Raw genomic sequence first — 22,309 nt, 5'->3', positions numbered from 1 at the left:
TGTATAATTCTGCTGCGTAAATAAAACATTAAACTTTCTAGGTAATTGGATTCTGATTGTTAGATTTTCTGTGTGCTGCACACGGCGGAAGCCGCGCGTGAGAGCTGCTACTTGCAGAACAAAGACATTGCCGAGTCTCGGAAGTTGGGCTTCCACGAGCAGCGTTGTCTAGTCAAGAGTGTACGCCAAATACTGTATCAGCAGCCGGCCGCGGAGGCCGTGCGGTTCTAGGCGCTTCAGTACGGAACCGCGAGACTGCTACGGTCGCAGGTTCGAATCCTGCCTCGGGTATGGATGTGTGTGAAGTCCTTAGGTTAGTAGGTTAGTTAGGTTTAAGTAGTCCTAGGGGACTGATGACCTCAGATGTTAAGTCCCATAGCTCTCAGAGCGATTTTAACCATTTGTCTCAGCAGATTAGATAACAGAGTAATATATCAACAATTATTATCGATGTTTGTAATACACAAACAGTAGGTTGAGATCGATAAGAGAGTGACACAATAAAAACGAAATTTAATGTAAGTAAATACAGAAAATGAATATCAAAAGTAACCATCAGCCGACCATTTCCTCTCTCTTCTGTCGGAGACTTGGTGGCATTCAGTTCGTACGGAGACGTGATGCCATACAGTTCTACTTGAAATTAGCGGGAAACAAATCAGACAAATAGGCGGAATGCTATACCATCAGAGTAACTGGTGCCGATAGTGGAACTCGTTTCTGGACTAAAACCATAAACTGCACTTCATTACCTAGGAAAAAATAGATGAAGCCCCCAAAGGACAGAGCCGAACATCAGTGTAGCTTCGTACACGAATACACCATTAGTGGGTATGGAACTGACTGGAGCTGCAACTATCTATGGTAGACTGGAAGTTACCAGAATAAAATAGCGTTATTCGTGTTCGGGGTTGTTACCGGACATGGTAAGACATATAAGGGATTTGAAATGAGACAGATATTTTTTTTTTTTTTTTTGCAACCGTGCACAGGCGGGGTGACGACTCCAGCGAGCGACCAAATGGTGTAAATTGCCCTGAAGATGACCCCATCACAGGGTTGAAACCGGTTGGGGGCAAGACAAATAATGCGATTGTGACTGCCATTTTGAGTAATTGATAGACAAATGTTGTCTGATAACTGTGAAGAACGCAGAGATATCGCGTACTCATGTAAGGCAGCATTACCAGCACCTGACAGTGTTTGATAGCGGCCTCTTTGTGGGTCTCCTTTTGGCCAACTTGTTGAATCGTGGAATATCCAGAGTTGTGCGACACCTGGATGGGGTAGTGGTTCGATGTTGGACAGCATGTGGGAACTTGAGGACAGGTACACTGGATGTCAAGGTACAGTTCGATCACGTCTTGACCTCGACGAGGGAGGATCGCCGTGTTGTTTACCAAGCATATGGTAACCCCATCATATGTGCGTCTGCTATCCAAGAACATGTAAGGACTCCCGACAACAATCTGTGTTATCCAGCACCATTGGTCTGAGACTACCACATGTGCTGGGCAAGTACCGTCCCATGCTTGGTTGCGGTTAACATCACAACACAAACAGTAGTGTTTGGAGTGGTGCTATAACCGGAAAGTATTGTCTTCCGATGAAAGGTGTCAGAAATGAATCGTGCTTCTGGGTCACCAAAGATGACCATCGTCGGTAAGAGTGGCGATGACCTGCGAAGACGTCCCCATTTTCCAATGCTTTAGAGAGGCTGAGCAGAGTTATTCCTGGCGTCGTGGTGCGGGGAGGCATCGGGTATGACTTCCACTCACAACTTGTTATTGAGGGTACTCTGACAGCACAAGATACGTCACGTCATTACGTCCTAATGCTCGTCCACAGGCGACAAACGTGTTTGTGAACTGTCTGCGTGATATTGAGGGACTCCAGTGGGCAATAAGATACTTATATCTGTGTCCGACAGAAATTGTGGGACTAGCTCGGACGTCAGCTATGTCCTAGTGCCAGTAAGCGTGATATCAAGCGCCAAAAAGAACAGTTATGGACCGCCTTGATTGAGGAGATTACAAATTCCGTTCTGAAGCTGATCCTCTGTTTAAACCAAAAAACTCCAAAATTCGTACTGATAAGTGGGCTAACACTCCCAAGCTTTCTGTAAAACGGAGTCGATTTTGTAGATACTGTAAGAACACTTCATACGCCTCATACTTGGAGTCAAGCGATAAAGTCTGTAGAGCAGATCATTTCTTCGCGGATATCAAGGAACGTCTGAGACTTACCCACATCAGTCCCAGCCGCGTATGGTTCACTTTCTGACAGATCACAGCCTTTACCCGGCGCACTTGCACCGTGTAGGCCGTTACCAGAGTGCTACGTGTATCCCCAGAACACAAAACTTTTCACGGTAATCGACACATAGCAGCACACCCGACACAAACGCGGTACGAGAATGACATTATTCGGGCAGTAAGAGACAAAGACGAGTGGGAGTTAATAAAATCGATGATGATTTCTCAAGGACACCACATAACGAATATAGACGGACTCAGCTACATACGAGGGTTGGAACTTAAATAGTGGCAACTATTTACTCACAACCGATACAAAAGAGTTACATGTTTGCACCTGTTACTGTCCTTCACAGTAGTCACTAGCGTTGTATACAACCCGTTGCCAGTGATGTGGAAGGCATAGTACACCGTTATCAGAGCCTGTTCTGTAGATATGGCGAATGTAGCGGCCTACTGACTGTCGAATCTCTGGAACCGCCCTTCATCTCCGGAATTAAATCAAAGTCACAAGGACTTAAGTCAGGGGAGTATGGTGGATGGTACAGTACTTCCCTGTCTCATCGACCGAACAGAGCAGCCACAGCTTGCGCTGTATGTGACTGCGCACTGTCTTGCAAAAAGATGGATGGGTTGCGCAGAAAGTGTCACCTCTTCTTTCGCAAAGCCTTGATGACACTGTTGTGATGTACAAATTCTGGTACTTCAGTCGTGATCCAACTCCGTTGTTCCTGTTTCGAAAACATAGTGGCACCGTTAAGTTAGACCGCTCGCTCACAAGTGACTGTGTTTCCCACGATTGTGCGCACGCTGGTGATGTGGGACGGGCGAGTCCATTTACTCGGAGGTTAGGTGGGTATGTCAACAATGTGTGCTATCAGCGACAATAGTACATTACATTGCATAGTGTCTCCACAGCAGTGTTGCCACTGTTTAAGTTCCAACACTCATAACAGAACACCGCAACACACACGAAGCACGCAAGACAGCAGCTCCATTCGTGCACCAACACAGACAGCAGTCCCGAAATACACACTCACTTAAACAGCGAACACTCACTTAAACAGCAAACACTTTCACCAACACGTACCGCAGAGAACTTCACACAACATCTAGAATAATTAAACTGTGTTGAACTAAACACTGTAATGTCAGCGACCCTGTAAATCTTTTCTATCTTAAGTATAAACAGCAGGAATATCCATAACGCGGTCATTATACCGCTGTTGGGATGTACCACATCTAACTGAACACTTAGTATAGAAGCAACATAATGTGTGAAATTCAAGACATAGGAATTGAAGGTTGATTAACAACCCTAAAAAATAAGATACTTTACACTCACACACCACAGCGCTTTCCACAATGTACATAATACTAGTGTTTTTGTAAATAGTGTTTAGGAATATTAATCCGTAACTTAAACTTTAGCAAACCGGGACTGCGATGCTCGAAGTAGTTCCAAGGCTTTCAGACCGGGCTGGTTCAGATAGGGTGACATTACTCTCTCTCCTTCTATCCAAATCTTTCATATCATCATATCTTCTTAAAATTTGAAACTTATTTGTGCACTTTTAATTTATTATTGCTTCCATTGTGATTGCTGTTTTTAATATGGAATATGTTTTGTAACACACATGAAAAGCTATAAAATGTAAGACCCTTTATAAAATGTAAGGCAATAGGTCTCTTAATGAGCAATAAATCAAATTCAGAGTCAAATTCATATTGTTTCAACACATTATGATTAGTTTTGTGGCCTCCTTCACTATTTTCCTGATATTTGTATTACTGCGCTAATGTTGTTGTCAAGATGTTAATATTGATTTAGTAAACTTAAATCTACTCAGTCATGTCTCTTATATGAGCATTCCACTGTAGAAGCGAGGGCCTTGAGCTGTTTCGCCACGGTAGTTAAGGTGAACAGACTGTTTCTCTGTTTGAGGGCATTAAGGTTTCCTCGAACCGATGGCGTCTGAACTGGCGTGGCCTGCCAGCCATTTCCCGCAGTTCTGCGAAGCCGTGATATTTTCTGTAGAGCAGCTCCAAACTGCTATTGATCATCCGCATAGTGGACGTGGGCGTCCATTCGGCAGTTGGCACCTCCGGGAGCCTCGGCAGGATAAGATCACTTCGTAACGTGGCAAGAGAAAAACTCTAGCATTAGGACCTGCTTTGAATCTTGCCGTTACATCCCAGAGACTGCAATTAAAAAGACAGTCCACGTGGAGCTTATCTGGAGAAGGAAGGGTGAGTTACGATTCTTCGGCATTCGGAAACTATAGGAACCATGGCTTACCATTTGTCGGGAGCCCCAGAATCCAAAACAAAAAAAACAAAAAAAACAAAAAAAAAAAAAAAACTGAGCGCGCCATTTTTGGGACATGAAATCCCACTGACAGAGTTTTACGCGTTAATTTAGATTGGATTACCAACAGTTTTGGTGGCATCACGAGAGAAGAAGCGGAGAGTGCATGTTTTTCAGAGGGCTCCAGGACTTAACTTTAAGACATGTGACGTTACGTCCCATAAATGGACATTTGGAGAAAGAGAAAAGAAGTTTTTGTTATGTGACGTGTGAACCATAAATTATCTAAAGACTAAGTACGCCTGCGTGATGTATAACAAATATTGAGGAATATAAATTATTACTATCAAATATCGATGTAATTAACAACGAACCGCTTTTGTACAATACCTGTGTAACATAGGCCATGAAGATCAGACAATGCTTGGATTGAACTCTCTTTCCTGTTTTTTGTTTCGTCTAGATGTAGGCCACCATTGTAGTATTGTCTGATAATTAATCAAAGTTTTTTCTGTATTTTAGCAAAATATAATAGAAATTTCTATTATAAAGTGTGTATTATTGATTTAGTTGTTACCTCTCACGGTGGCAACCATTAATTACCATTAACCAAGTTTTTTCAGAAGTTCGAGTTGCGGGGAGCTCTTCTTCCCCAGCAGCATTTGGTCGGCCATTAGGCTGACGATATTTTATAAATAATAATTTATGTTATAATATTAAATGTAAATGTGACAGACTTCTCAGTTTTTATCTTTCATTAATTACAAAATTAAAAAAGAGTAGCGCGAAATTTCATTTACTAAAATTCACAGCACTGAATGAGTTCAGTGTGTTCCATTTTGGCCGCTTAACGGCAGATGAGATTCTTTCCAGTATTGCCTTGCAAATAATGAAAAATAAATATTGTAAATCATTCCATTCAATAAGCTTCGTAATATCTCAGTTAATGTTTGTGACATTTGGCACATAAATAACCAGAAGCTCCTGAGACCCACATTAATAATTACAGTTTGCGCAAGAATACGCACATTTTCTTTTCTAAATGGCAACAGTCACGCAAACTATTTATTAGAAGGCGGTGAGTCGTACGTTGTGTTTAAAAAATATTATATCGTACGTACTTCGGGGCAGCCGATGTCCGTATGAGTGTTATCGCGGTATAAGTTAATTAAAAGTCTCATGCTAGCCCACAGTATTAAAAGACACCCCAACCAAAATCATAAAATATAATTTTCAAAATAATATCATATAACTTTAGACAAACAACAAGGAGAATATCAGGGTGATTTTCGAAAGGGAAGATCCTGTGCAGAACAAATTTTTGACTTAAAGTCAATAATTCGCCATAGAATGTTAACCAGCAAATCAGTACTAGTGTCATCTATAGATTTAAAGAAAGCTTTTGATTGTATAGACAGAGAAACGATAGATAAGGTCATTAGAGAATTTGGTGTTAAATCAAAACTATCAAACATAATTCGTGAAACACTAACAGGTACAGTATCTAAAGTCAAATTTATGCGAGAAGTATCTCAGTCTTTTGAAAAAAAGAAAAAAACTTGTGTTAGACAAGGTGATGGTTTATCACCTTTACTGTTTAATTGTGTTCTAGAAAAAATTGTAAACATCTGGAATTCGGAGCTAAAAAATCACAAAATTGAACCAATAACTCTGGGAAGGAAAACAAATAGAATTAAGGTAAACTGCTTAGCTTTTGCGGATGATTTCGCAATACTTCACAAAATCTGACAGAAGCAGTTACTCAAATAAACATTCTGGAAAAATTGTCAAACAGAACTGGTATCAAAATTTCAGCTGAAAAAACAAAATTCATGATAAATATAAAAAATGCACTAAAATACATAGAAACACAAATAGGTAAAATAGAGCGAATAATAAATTTAAATATCTTGGAGAAACTATAGAACAGAATGGACTAGAAAAATCTGCAATAGATGTAAGAATTAACAAACTGGAAAGAGCATATGGTTTGACCAAAAATATTTACAGCAAGAAATGTATGGATCTGAATGCCTAACGATGAACTATAAGATGGACAAACTAGAGGTACTGGAAAGAAGGATTATTAGAAAAATAATGGGTGCAAAGAAAACTGCAGATGGTTGGAAAATAAGAAGTAATGAGGAGATCTACAAAAATATAGAGAAAATACCTGAAGTAAAGGCCAAACGAAGATTAACCTTTTTTGGACATCTCTACCGAATGAATGGAAATAGACTAACAAAACAAATACTCCTATATTTCTGGAAGAAAAAATCGACAATAGCATGGATTACAGAAGTAAGAAAAGATCTTGAAAGAAACAACATCAAAGAATCAGAAATAGCAGAACGAAACCGTTTTAAAAGCAAAATACTAAATTTGGAATGCTTTCAAAGCAGAAGAAATAAAAAATCGGGACCAACATGGACAGAAGAAAGGAAGAGACTTCATGGGGAGAAAATGAGGGAATACTGGAAAAATAGGAAACAACAACAAAGGAAGAAGAGGAACTGAAGTTGTTAACGTGATCCTAGCTGGTCAATACGATTGTAAAAAAAAATTATCCTGTGATATGTGGCGCATATATACTTATACCGTGATAGTGGCTCCGCAAGTTGGGCGTCCGACGTTACGCGCCTCTAATTAATGCTTGCGACCATGAGAGGTGACAACTAAGTCAATAATACACACCTTATAATAAAAATTTCTATTATATTTTGATAAAATACAGAAAAAACTTTGATTAATTATCAGACAGCACAACAAAGGCGGCCTACCTCTAGACGAAACAAAAAACAGGAAAGAGAGTTCAATCCAAGCATTGTCTCTGATTTCCATGGCCTATGTCGTACAGATATTCTAGAAAAAGTGGTTCTTTGTTAATTACGTCGATATTTGATAATAACAATTTACATTCCTCAATATTTGTTATACATCGCGCAGACGTACTTAGTCCTTAGATAGTTTCACACGTCGCATAACAAAAACTTATTTTCCCTTCCTCCAAATGTCCATTTATGTGACGTACCGTCACAGACGCTTTACGGGGTTAAAACAGAGGTCACAAGCTGATGTCACCCATGCTTCGCAGACAGTCAAACACTGCCACTTTGTCTCACCTTGCCGCCGTCTAAATTTATGCAGCAGTGTGGCGAGCGAGCAACATTCGCGAAGGAATAGATGTGTTTTGACACTAATCGTCATGCTTCGTTCTTGACCTCTAGGCTATGACCTTGTTGTTGGGTTTTCTTGCATGCTTATCCACCATCCTTACCAGATCGACGTAATCATCATGATCAGAACGGCTTTGGAGTTAAATTCAGTCAGACCCTTTGTGAAGCTTTGTTGCTAGCAGTTTAAAGTACTGAATTTAGGTTCTGCTTTCATTTCTTCTAAGAGAGAGTACTTTCTCATTTGTTTTTGTTCAGCGGTAACCTCAATTCAAATAAATGTTAGTAAATCTGAATAATGTATCTGAATTCCTGTCTCAATCCAGTAGACATTGATCTCCACCGCTACTTTCTTATTTATTAGCCTTCTGTAAGACTCACAGCTGCAGTTTATATGTCGGGGCCATTCTTCTCTTTCATTCCCTTTTGCTTACGTCATTACCGTACATTTTAAGCATAGTGGGGTGACACGCATGTCGAGAGGGGATACTTGGTTAATAACAAAAGCTCGTTTAGTAAAGTATAGGCATAACCCCAGCGGTGTCTTGCATACGAAACGGCAAACCTTGAGCTGGATCATACTGTTGGGTAATCTTCTGATCAAGTGAAGTAGTAAAATTGTACATGTATCGTGTCATTATCTTTTCGATGATTGTTTTGATTGTGAGGAAAGTGAGGGTGAGTGTGGAAATATTTTAAATTCATTTACAATGTGAAGGGAAAGTTCATAGCATATGCTATACAAAAGGAGAGAAATTAAAACTAAGAAGTGGTGTTAATTCCTTGATTAGCTACGCTTATTTGAGCTCTGATATGCGTTGTTCCACTTGTTGTTGTCCTCCATTATCCAAACTGAAAGTCTGCAAGGATTTCTTTACGTAAATGACACATTCGCTGGCAAAGTGAGTAGATATGCTGAAGAAAATAGAGGCCAGGTTGTAATACGTCTGACCGCAGCCACTTTCGACAACGCGCCGCGAGCTGCCGAGGAGGAGGAGGAAGCAGGACCTGCAGACATTCTGCAAACATACAGCGGGAAGCCCGGCCCACGTCCTCGACCCGCTCAAGAAGGGACACGTTACGAAGCGCCCGTCTGACAACGAGAAGCGTGACGAGAGCTGATGGACACCAGCAGCCATTAGGACGGAACGCCAAGAAAGTACACGCGAAAGCAACTGTGTTCTTCTGGCCTGGCGGCAGACATATCACCTGACTTGGGAAGCAGGACTGTGCCAGCAATTCCAGCACCCCAGGGGCACAGGGAGAAGCGTACAAGAAAGCGTGGGGAATTGGGGCAGGAAGGCGTGTGAAAGAAACCAGCATTGTTAAGAAGATGTTTTTCTCGACTGTGTGGACATTCCTTGTAAATGATGGACGCCAGCAGATTTTGAGATGGAGCCCAAACATGGGTCTGTCCAGGGCTCACGATGAGAGAGCGGTTATAAAGAAGCGTTGCGTAGCTGCTCTCCCAACAGCCTCGGAATGCAGGAAAACATCTGAAGAATGTGAAATCATGAGAAAGATACCGATTCACGACCCACACGCTAGTCCACGCCAGTGACAATAGCGAAAGGAAAAATATTTCGAAGAGGAGTTGAGCTGGGAGATGGAGCAGAAGCAAGAAAGGAGACTCGTGGAGACACCGCAGAAGTGAGAGGACATGCGCACTCTTCCACCAATCGCCAACATCCGACTTCCGACGCCGTGATAGGACAGCTTCGGCCACGCAACCGACAACGGGAAGACAAAGCGGAGATCGTGGCTGGTCCCCGCCGCAAAGCCGCGATTGCTGGAGGGCAGACAACCCGTGCAGCACAGCTCCGACGCGACACGCCGAACAGACGCAGCGCCTGCCGCCGACGGCACTACACGACGAACGATCAAGAATAATGGTGAGACGATTGGTTCCCTCCTCCTTCCCTTTAAAAACCGAGTCGTGTCACCGCCCAGTCAAATCGGCCCTGAGATTTGTAATTTTGTTAGTTTTTTGTGTAAACAGCACGAAAATAAATACATTTCTTTCATGTTTTTATCATACAAGCAATCTTTTACATTCATACATGAACTCCTTCATTTTGTACCCTTTGTGTTTGATTTCATTTAATTACTGATATGAATTAATTCTTGGCTCCCAACGTGCGCAATCTCATTAGTCATCTGCCCGCCACATCGCGTCAGACAGCAGAGAGAGCGTAATTTCTTGACTTTACTACAAGGTGCTCTGCTATATAAATGAAAATGAAGCAGTACAGACAGACAAACGGATGGCAACATTAGAAGACAAGGTTCGGCTGATACTGGAAGAAATTGAATACCATCCAGGTCCAATCGAAAATTACTCATCAAACTCTCATTAGAGAAGTGGGACAGATCACAAAAAAAATGGCTCTGAGCACTATGGGACTTAACATCTGAGGTCATCAGGCCCCTAGAACTTAGAACTACTTAAACCTAACTAACCTAAAGACATCACACACATCCATGCCCGAGGCAGGATTTGAACCTGCGACCGTAGCAGTCGCGTGGTTCCAGACTGAAGCGCCTAGAACCGTTCGACCACAACGGCCGGCGACAAGTCAAAAGTTGAATCTGGAGAAACTTGATTGGCACTGGAGGGTGAAGCTCTAGAAGTGGGAACTCCTGTCACTTAAAGAGAGGCAAGCGGTCATAAATGGGCAACATAGAAGGAAGGTATCGCAACTGCAGGTCAACTATAATGTTGTTATGGCTGAGTATCTGAAACACTATGCCAGTGTGCTATCGCACAGTGTGCTATCGCATAACTGCATGCTGGTTAGCAAGAATAGTGCATGTGTATCACCACACAATGTGCTTATGGCTATGGCGAGGAATGTAGTTGTGTCAGTTGCAATTAGATTTAATGCTGGGCAATGGTCGTAGTCTAGTGCACAAGAAATGTCAGGAGGTTTGGAGCTTTATATTTACAAACTTTACATTTCTTCTAAGAGATTTCAAATGTTCAAGGATAGTGAGAACTCATTACATCCCAAGGCTTGGCTGCAACAATTTGATGATTGTTTCCCACTGTTGTAGTCGTTAATGCATAACTTGGACTTAACCTGCGATCTGCTAGAGAGTGAGACCACCAAGTGAACGTGTACAAACGCCCAACGATGTTCGACATGTGAAGAGCCCTGTAACTCCTTCCTAGTCAGCTACTAGTTCAAGGAAGTTCAGGGAAGTGTGAAAGTCTAAATTATTATGGGGCGCCATTGTGAGGGCTCTAGAGAGGATACTGAGGTAAAATTCCTGGAAATATTACTAAAGGAAAACTAGTGTCTTGATGTGCCATACAGCTTCACTGAGATAACTGGTTTTGGCTATCAGAACCTAGCATTACATTTCCAGCACATTATTGCACGACAGATGGCTGGTGACATCTAAGTCTTTAAGAATCTTTAGCAACAACTCGAATTTTGTGCAGCAGAGTAACTGCGGTTACTAATGACCATATGGTTCAGGATATATTTTTGCAGGTCTTCAGGGACTGATGAAAGATAGGAGAACAATTGGGTGCAAATTAACAGGGGTGGCAATCCCAGATAGCCTCACCCACATTATAATGGACGAAAGAGTTTCCAACGACTTAAGGGGGGTAGGAGGTCAAAGAGGTCAAACGGGCCTACTTGGAGCAGGAGAGGTACCACAGGACATTTTAATTTCCACTGTCTATACTTTTACAAATAAATTCATAAAACTTTGTCAGCACGAGCAGGAAGTATTCAGAATTCACACTCGTACCAGTGGAAGTTCAAATGGTTCAAAGCACTACGGGACTTAATTCTGAGGTCATCAATCCCCTACAACTTAGAACTACTTAAAATTAACTAACCTAAGGACATCACACACATCCATGCCCGAGGCAGGATTCGAACCTGCGACCGTAGTGGTGCGCGGTTCCAGACTGAAGCGCCTAGAACCGCTCGGCCACACCGGCCGACAGTGGAAGTTCTAAAACATCACGAAGTAATTTTTTTTTACATGTCAAATTTCATCATGTTTTTTCGCTTACTAATGGCTGCATTTAAATTGCTATAGGTACACGTTTCTTCATAAGTAAGAGAGATTCTTCGATGAATTTTGCACAGCATACAAACCATACCTAAAGGTGTATGAAACTCTAGAATTTTCAAAATCTATCAAAAAATGTGATAAAAATTGAGGTAATTAACTGTAAAATTTGTGTTTTTTCTAAACATGAAGTTTAAAATATAACAGCTCATTCGTTTTTTCATAAATTAAATACATTCTAGAGTTTCACACACCTGTAAATATGGTTTGTATGCTGTGCAAAATTCTTCGAAGAATCTCTCTAACTTATGAAGAAAAGTGTACCTATAGTAACACATGCTGCCATTATTAAGTGATAAAAATGATGAAATTTCACAAATAAAAAATTTATTTTGCTATGTTCTCGAACTTCCACTGCAATGAGTCTAAATCCTGCATCCTTCCTAGTGATGCTGCCAAAGTTTTATGAATTTATTTGTAAAAGTATATACACTGGAAATTAAAATGTCCTATGATGCCTCTCCTCCTCCAAGTCGGCCCGTTTGACGTCCTACCCCCCATAACAATAATAAATTATGGTTGGAAGAAATGTATGGAGATTTGGCCCCCAATCCGCAGTCGGTCTGTGTTGGTGGCCCGTCATCACAACACTGATGAGAGGCTCGCATGGGTCAAGCAAAGACAGACCCATGACTTGTCTTACAGTAATTGACATAAAAAGATTTAAGACATATACTACTGAAGGAGAAAGACAACACGTTTAGGAATTATGTACACCTAGGGGTATTTGCAGTGGTAGGAGATTTCAGACTGAGAGTTATTACAGACAACGGAAGCCAGTTGTCAGCAATCTGAGAAAGCTGCATTAATAGATGCTTACAGGATAGTAATTAGCCAGCTCTGAACCTTCATACATGGTGTGCTTTCAGGGAAATGTATGGAGGTTCGTCAAGAATTTCGACTCCAGTTCCTGTGCCGTGGAACAAAACTTGAATGGAGCACTTAATTTCGAACTTCTGTAAAACTTCTCCCATCCTGGAAGTTTTGCGTTCTTTAAAATTTGTCATTCTTTCTTCGTCGCTTCTGACACAGCGTTCTGACCTGTTTTGTGTACCAATAATTACTAAAATAACTTCAAAAACGACGTTTAGCGACCATCATTTATGATGAAACCATTCAGTGCAGCACTAATGTATGAATACTGGAGAACTGTTTTTAACCACTAGCGAAACAGTTTTAACTAGTTTTCATGATATTTCTACACGCTGTAGCATGTTTGTTTACAGTAAAACAACATAAATCAGTGGCAGTAATTTTTTTTCACTATGCAGAATATTTTTAGACATAGATGACGTATGCTAAATAAACATCTCATCTACGTAGGTGTAGTGAGACATACAGGTTTCTATCAGTTGAAGAATAATGGTTGTTGGTTGTTTACGATATCTTCCCAGCCCTCTTGTAACGTCGTCTTTTAAATACCCGCATGACCATCCATACTCTCGTTTTTCTATAGTTTCTTCAAATAATAAAAACCGAACACCACAAACGGGCAGACCACAGTCAATTACTTGCCGATTCTTGCGTAACCAAGCTACTTATCTGTATCAAAAACTGCATATACATCTGCATACACACTCCGCAAGTCACCATACGGTGCAAGGCGGAGGTTTCGCTGTCGGCGTGAGCGTAAATCCTAATCTCCTTTTAGAGAAGAAATCGTATTTACAATAAGAAACTGCTAAAATCAGTGGATGATCCCGTTCATAATCAGAGTAGGCTCAAGGGATCTGTTCCAGCGAGGATGTCAGAATATTTTACAGCCTCTTTCCCTTTTCCCTCCGTTCCAAATTTAACTTCCTGTCAATCCCACTTTCAATGTTTCAATGCTTACGATAATAACAAATAATAGTAACAATAACAGTAATACTAGGAACAATTATAATACAATAATTTGTTCGCACCACTGTTTAGAACATCACCATAACTTCCAACACCCCCCTTAGCCAGAAGAGCTTAGTAGGTATCAAGTACGTGCATGCGGTACAAGTCCACTTACCAGCAAGTAGAGGCCCCTAGCCCTCCCAGACTCCTCGGAGTGTTAGTTTGTGGGCTCATTTCGGAGTACGGTGGATTACTTAGTAGTTAACATGTCTTCGGGGACGACGGCGGCCGTTCTTCAGAGGGGTTACATTTTCGGATTCCTACTCTTGTAGCGCGATGGATGTGTAACATTAAGAATCACAAAACATTTTATTACAACCCTCTCCATTGAAAAACAGATGAGATCGAAAGACCACCATTACCACCCAGAAATAGCCAGTGACTAAATTAAGAGTCGGAAAATAGTTTGTGATATGAAGACGAAAGCTACAGAAGATGTATGTGAGACACCATGGAAACTAACATATCATCAACTGAAAGGACAAGACACGAAAGAAATAACCATGTCCACAGCTTACATAAATCCATTTATAAAGGTAGGCGGAAAATTCTGCTGAAATTACCTCCTAGTACTCCGGAAGTTCATTCATTTATACGTCAAAATTGCTACCAATTTCCCTAAACGCTAGAAAAGGAAAGGTGTAGCTTGGCTTTAAAATTCGTGATGCAGTAAGCTGCAGAGTCTAGAGATGGAAAAATGACAAGAATCCTATGTGTGAGATTACTTCACTGTAAAATAAAGCCAAGAAGCAGAACTTAACATGAAAAATGTAATTACTTGACATTGTCAGAAGGATAGCGATCTCCAATTCAGTACGAAGAAAAGATCAAGATGGGCATACGTAGTAGGCTAGTAGGGCAATAAATGAGTCAATATTTTTAAAAATACGAATAAGAAGGTAAATTAGTAAATACTTTCGGGATTCAAGACAGTTCACTTCCTCGAGAAGCACTCTTGGGTACGCTACATGCTCTAGTACAAAAACCACTAATTTATATTCAAGCTTCAGAGACTCATTTTCTTTTGATCTCGAAATGCAAAATAATCACAGCCATTTTTTCTTGTTACTTATGACGGACACGAAAAACCTTTTACTACTTCCACTACAGGTTGTTCTTGTTTGACTGGGAGGACTGGATCCCATCCCTGACCGCGGTAGTTGTGGGTCATTCTTCGACGCCTAATGGTCCGGGAGGCATGGATCCTTTTCCTAGAAAGTGCGAGATGTGGGCCCTACGCTCGTTTCCTTCCGTCATTTTCACTTCATTTCAAATAGTCAGGCTTAGTACAATTTTCCTCACTGCAGTGTCTTTCCCTTTCTGTCTTGCCTCACTGAACTTCCCGGCATTTGTCTGTCACGCCCATAGACCCTTGAACCGAGTCGGATTTGTTGTTGGCAGTAGATACGATCAGCCTGTAAGTGGGTATCTTGTAAGCTTTCTATAAAACATATTCTGAATAAGAGAAAACTAAATGCACTGATTTCGAAAACATTTTTTATCGTAACCTATACTTCAGATAACACATTCAGTTGCTGAGCAAAACAGACTGTTCGTTGTCCCAATGTTGTACAAGTGAAGACCGGCTTGAAATAAAATTTTAACTTAATAAAAAGTAAAATTTGAATTAACGAAAATGAATCTAATTTACTGCCAAAAGGAACTGTGTTCAGCGAAAACTGTATAACTAAAACTCAGTTCCAAAGCAGATGACAAACGTTGCGTGATATGAAGGGCAATGTTTAACTAAGAATATGCACAAAAATAAATTACTGCTCCAATCAGAAAAAAAAATCTGTTTCAAATTATCAGTCCTATTCGCTGAAAATTAATGTGCTTGTTAGCCGACAGCTGACAATCCGGCTACACTGCTCAAGAATGCAACTTGGGATCTGCCCTGAAATAAAAGTGAATTATCTCCTGCTCAGCATGCTGTTTATGGATGTGGAGTATTTAAGTTCTCGAAAGAAAATACAAATCACCTGACGCAGCAGCTAAAGACAATCAATCTACGCTCTCTGTATTTTAATTTTTTTTTGAAACAGTTACTCCGTATGGAGTAAGGTGCAATCAACCCACGATAAAAATTCAGGATTTCACTACGAATCACGGCGGTGGGGTTTATTTTAAACAAAATCATTTCCGAAAAATCAGACTCTGATTATTCGAAAAAGACGGCATAGCACAGGAAAACTCTAACAATTACAAACTCTCTCATTACAAACATACATTTAAAATTCTGTCAAAATCTTCTCCCTCAATATGAATAACAAGGAAATACTATTAATTTGTTATCATCTCGTTAATAAATTATTCCAGGTAATTTCTGCCAGATTCACAAATAAGAGATCTACTTCTCTGAAAATCTCAACTGGTCGCTATTGTGCCTCACATAATAATATCTCAGCGCTGCACAACTGGCTGACTAGCAGGTCAGTCACAGATAAAACTAAACATAAAGTCGAGGATCTTATTCAGTACTGGTACAGTGAGCTCATTCATTTTTGTCCCAGTACAATAATGATGAATTATTTATAATAGCAGAAAACGTATGAGAGCCTTACAGCTTCGGCCGGCTGCTGTAGCCGAGTGGTTCTAGGCGCTTCAGTCTGGAACCGCGCGACCGCTACGGTCGCAGGTTTGCATCCTGCCTCGGGCATGGCCGTGTGTCATGTCCTTAGGTTAGTTAGGTTTAAGTAGTTCTAAGTTCTAGGGGACTGATGACCTCAGAAGTAAGATCCCATAGTGCTCAGAGCCATTTTTTGAACTCACAGCCTCACTGGAACGACATTCACAGACAGTCAGGACGCAAGCCTATTCGCTTGGGCAAAAAACTTAAAATATCTTGAGTTAGACAAAGCTTATAATTTCCGAGAATACTTAACGTTTCGGAGACTCTTATTTTTTACGTTATTCTTTAAATGTTAGCTGCAAGTTCGGTTCTTTGGTTGATTGGTGGAAGAGACCAAACAGCGAGGTCATCAGTCCCATCGGATTAGGGAAGGAAGGGGAAAGAAGTCGGCCGTGCGCTTTCAGACGAACAGTCCTGGCATTTGCCTGAATTGATTTAGGGAAATTACGGAAAATCTAAATCAGGATGGCCGGACGCGGGTATCAACTGTCGTCCTCCCGAATGCGGGTGCAATGTGATAGTCAGTGCACCACCTCGCTAGGTCGCGAATTGGGAAATTTATGTTGAAAATAATAACTCATTCCCAAGATTTTTTATTTCGGTGAGGGGTAATGACCCTAATGACACCCCTCCCTTTGGATCTGAGCCTATTCGTAATGTTTCCTTAAGGCATAAGCATAAAGTAGTAGGTTGTAACCATTATTACCACAACCTTTGACTTAGCCTGTCACCGCTGCATCTATTTTGTACTCAATCTTGTCGCTCTCTGAGTGTCGTCGCTCTCTCTCCGACAGCAGCCGTTGTGCCCTAGCCCTGTAATATACTAAAGAGCTGATAACAGCAGAGATCTACGTTGGCATGCGGCACGCCACATGTGACTCAAACAGTTGCTCCACTAGGAATCTGGTGCCACGCCGACTCTGAAACGAGCCAGCCTCGCACAATCCTCTTTACTATATCGAAATAATTAACCTCGGTGCTCAGGCCTATATCCCGCACTAATTGGACGGCGTAACTCCGGGATAATTAACGCGGCTAATGCACGCCCCTACAGACTCCTAACCCACCGTACAATCTCACTTAAACGCTGCGCCAGGGTCACTGCTGAACGAACATGGGCCTACCGGTGCGAATTCAGGCCGCGGGCGAAATGGGAACACGTGACTCGTCGAAACAAAAGACTATAACAACTATCAGCCACAACAATTGATATATAGCACACTCGTTATTTCTTACTCATGGAGAGAAATTAACGTGTGACCGCTGGATGACCGTGAGGAAACGAATTGAGCAGTACATTAATTCACTCGGGGTCCCGACTGGCGGCTCCCTAAAACGTTGTGTGAATACAAAATAACGACCATGAAAACCGTAAATAAACCAACATCAGTTGATGATAAAAAGTCGGTGGTTAACTTTTGAAGCTGATCCTACGCATACGTGTAATAACACGAGGCGATAACAAATGTGAAAAACAGGTGAAATCAGTTGTATGGAAGGCGAATGGCAGATACGGATTCGTAGGAAAGTTCGGAAAAAGTGTGGTGCAAGCTGCCGATTCGTTGTTGCCTGCAGTAACTTCCTAATGTATCCCAGGCAGTAGCATAGGGTCCAGCTATGTCTCCACAAGTACCTTCGAATTGACCAACGCAGCACCACAGTGTGACGTCGATTGGCACCTGACAATCTATTTGCGATGCAATGCATAGAAAAAACCATCCCTAAATCCTAGAAGTTTTGTCATCCTGCATACGAACGCTGCAGTGTCTGTCGGAACTTCGGTTTCATTACAGAACTGTTTCGTAATATGGAGGTCTAACACCCGACATGATTTCGCTCACATTGATTCTGCTGTGAAAACGTATGCACTTGAAACGTAATATTTCTTATAGCACAGACCTGCGGCTGATGACTGCGATGGCAGTATCAGAGCATTCTGGGTTTACATAGAGCGGTCTTCACAATCAGTTTTTCGTCGCTGTACCATCTTGTAATGCAGCAGAAAGGGGAAGTGAATCTGGTAATCTATTGCCCTCAGAGACACACCATGTGGTGACTTGCGAAATAAAGACTTTGATGTGACTCGCTGCCGGCCGCTGGTGGCCGAGCGGTTCTGGCGCTACAGTCTGGAACTGCGCGACCGCTACGGTCGCAGGTTCGAATCCTGCCTCGGGCATGGATGTGTGTGTTGTCCTTAAGTTACTTAGGTTTAAGTAGTTCTAAGTTCTAGGGGACTTATGACCTCAGCAGTTGAGTCCCATAGTGCTCAGAGCCATTTGAACCATTTTTTTTTTTTTTGTGACTCGCTATTGTATCAGTGCAGTGAAAATGTAGCTCTAAAATCAGCACGGTATCCTTTTGGAAACAGGGATCGAAGGAAGAAAATCAGTGTTGACGATATGCTAACTACATACAGAGCAGAAGCACCGACTGTGTGGCGATTGGGAAGGATGTCACCCGTGCCATATCAAAGGCAGCAACCCAGTACTTGTGTTCAGCGAAACAGGGAACTCATGGAAAACGTAAATCTGGGTGGCCAGAAATGGTAGTGAGTCACTATACTCCTGAATACTGAATCACGTCTCTGGGTTGCCTAACTGAGCAGTTATTTGCAGATTACTACTGTTTTCATAGGAAATACTTCTGGCAGAACATGATGCCATATTAAAAACTATCTTAAGCTTTTCATGGGGCCATGAAGTATCTCTCTCGGACACCACAGATGTCACAATAGCAACCTGAAATAGAGGACAGTTTCCTTGCAGACTATATTAATCTCCTAAATGCTGCAGAAGACTGACATAACCAATCTGTTAATGTAACGTAAGATACATACTGAATGTAGTGTGTGTGTGTGTGTGTGTGTGTGTGTGTGTGTGTGTGTGTGTTGGATTACCGATTTCAAAGATAATGATTCATTCCATTTCTTTGTTATGAAAACGAAATGAACATATGGGTTAAATAAGAAATGAATTCTTAAGTGGAATTTTAAAGTGCTTCAGGTTTGTCGTTAGGAGAGGAGTAGGAGATTATTGTTTAACGTCCCGTCGACAACGAGGTCATTAGAGATGGAGCACAAGCTCTGGCGGAGGTGGAAATCGGCAGTGCCCTGTTCAACGAACATCCCGTCTTTTGCCTCAAGCGATATAGGGAAGTCACGGAAAATGTAGATCATGATGGCCAGACGCAGGTTTGAACCTTCACCCTCCCGAATGCGAGTACTCGTGAGGAGAGGTAAATTAAAACATTCGTTTGAGTTTTGCATACATACACAAACGTTCTGCATACTCCGCCACTCAGGAGCCATACAAATGTGAAACCGTGTGAGCTGTCAGTTTGAATACTCGTGTGTGAGCGCGCGCGCGCGCGCGCGCGCGCGTGTTGTGTGTCTGTCTGTGTGTGTGTGTGTGTGTGTGTGTGTGTGTGTGTACGCGGGTGGTTGGGGATGTATTGATGATATTGACGTTCGATGATTTAAACTTTAACATTCATACAAAGCAATTAGACTATGTTCATGTATCCAAGTACCAGACTGTGTTCTAGTGTACCAACTGGGTAGACGCCCAGTAGGCACGCTGTCTTACTCTTTGTTCACAGCAGCAACGACAGACGCAAATAAATATGTTTATCACCTGATGCAATTGTCAGTCAAGCGAATAAATGTGCTTACACAACGACTGTATGTTATGCCAGAACAGGCAGGCTGAACAGTCACTGTGATTCATTGCCGTAATAATGATTAATGGTCACTGAAGAACGCAGCAAAGGCTGTTTGTGTTATAGAACCGTATTTTTCTTGTTCATAGGGTGTGGAAGACCCTCAGAACGCGTGCACCATTAATTTCGTCAGAGCTGTCAGAAGATACAAGAGTAGAAACGGTCACGAAATAACATCGATCTCGTACTAAATAGTCTCGAGGAAAGCTACAACAGTATCACGGGAGGAAAGCGATTAGCATAGCACGGGATTAATTAATATGCTAAGTGGGCGTCGCAGACGGGCCCGTATACTCCGTCGCTACTGCAGGGGAGAGACAGGAACCATTTCAACGTCTGGAGGTGTTACTGACTAAGTTGAGGAAACGCAGAGACATCGCCATTTCCCGGTTCAGAGGCTCCACAAGAGAGGCACTGTCAAGCAGTATTTGGCTCATTACAGTACGTGGCGTGTTTGAGGTAGCCCCAAAGGGGCACGAAATGGGTACTGTCTCGACAGGTCTAGTTAGCTTGCCTCTGTAATGGAGCTCAAAGGTAAACTTACGTGATGGAGGTATTCGTCTGGTTCGTGACTCTAAGACCAAGCCCGTAAGAAATCTTAAAGGCATGTGGCGCAGAAGTTACCATACTGGAGTAATACTACAGGGCGGGTCACGGAAAATAGTACAGTTTCACTTGGTTATTAGGAGGTTGAAGCGTATATTTACTACAATATAACTTCCCATAGCTGTCCTACATAAATTTCCATTACTGAGACGGCACAAGCAAGCATATTTTGTAAAACATTCGTCACGCGAATTGCTTCTATTATTGGCGATGCATTGCTGAATACGTCCACCGAAGATTCTTATTACGTTCTTTATCAGTTCTTGAGAAACGGCCTGTGTCTGCTGGTGGATAGCATCTTTCGACTCATGAGTATTGTGGAGTCACCGTAAATTATCCCACAAAAAAAATCAAGGACTGAGAGATTCCGCCAGCAGTGCTTTGTGGCCGAGACACATCGGACGTTTTATTTTGTTGGAGTTCATAAGATTCCGTAGTGCAGCTACAGATGGATATTCAGAAGCGATGAACAGTGATCAGTAGCGAACAATCTGAATTTTATTGCAAATCTGTTTTAGCTATAGTATATTCATTATCAGTACATAAAACATCCGGAGCTGTCACCTCGTCATGAAGACCACAATTTGATATAGAAATACATATAGCAATCATTACGAAAGATACAGACAGTGAAAGCAATGCGATCGACGGCTAGTACAGAACTCTATCAGACTTCGACCACTTTGATTCCATTGGCTGTACCTTTTGCAATGATTGCTAAATATGTTTCTGTATTCAAGCTGTGGCCTACATGTGCCTGAACTTCCTCAGTGTGACCACATCATGTGTCTTATGCGCTGTCGATGACTACTCTACAGCTGAAATCGATCTGGAATAAAATTCTAATTGTCCACGAGTTAACGCTGATCTTCCTACCTGATAGGACGTTTTGTTTATTGACAAACCCATTCAAACGGAAGTTTACCTTTTCAGACATCACAAGATTTGTTGAAATGCGTCATCCTGATCAATTCTGTCGAGTAATGTTGTGGAGAAACTGCACCTTACCACTTTATCAGCAGGCCGTAACTTTCGAGCCACTTGCAGCTTATAGGGATGAAACATTAAATCCTATACCACAGTCATCTGGAAAGACCTGCGAGGGAGTTTCAATGTCCACCTTCCTTGTATAGCTGCACGACCTCCGCGAATATTTTCCAGTAATCGAAATGTCGTATCAGGTCCCTTATGCTTCACTTCATTCCCAAAACTCGCCTCATGCCATTTATCCATTTCGATACTGTACTTCTGTCAGGATCACGGAAATAGTGGCCGTTTCCGAAGTGCTTTGCACATTAGACTGCTGCAACGCTCTACGGATGTCGGAACTATGACTGTGATATTTTTAAAAATGTCGGGAATCCGATATATCGCTATTTGAAAACTTATTACTGGATCTTGATACATCGAAAAATTAACGATATATCGGTATATCAACGAAAAAATTATAGATGTACCAACCATAAAATATCGGCTGCACATTGTAAATATACTGACGGTTTTAGAACTGTATATTTAAGTATTGATTTATTATTAGATATTCCTTACAGCAACAACCTAGCAGCCTGCTTATCTCACTTAGAGCGAGAACTGAAAGAAAACGGTGCACGTTCACGCTTGGCGATAACCGCTTTGATAACAA

This window comes from Schistocerca americana, chromosome 2 (assembly GCF_021461395.2).
Source record: "Schistocerca americana isolate TAMUIC-IGC-003095 chromosome 2, iqSchAmer2.1, whole genome shotgun sequence".
Classification (NCBI taxonomy): domain Eukaryota; kingdom Metazoa; phylum Arthropoda; class Insecta; order Orthoptera; family Acrididae; genus Schistocerca; species Schistocerca americana.
The sequence above is the reverse complement of the archived record's forward strand: the minus strand, read 5'-3'. Positions refer to the sequence as shown.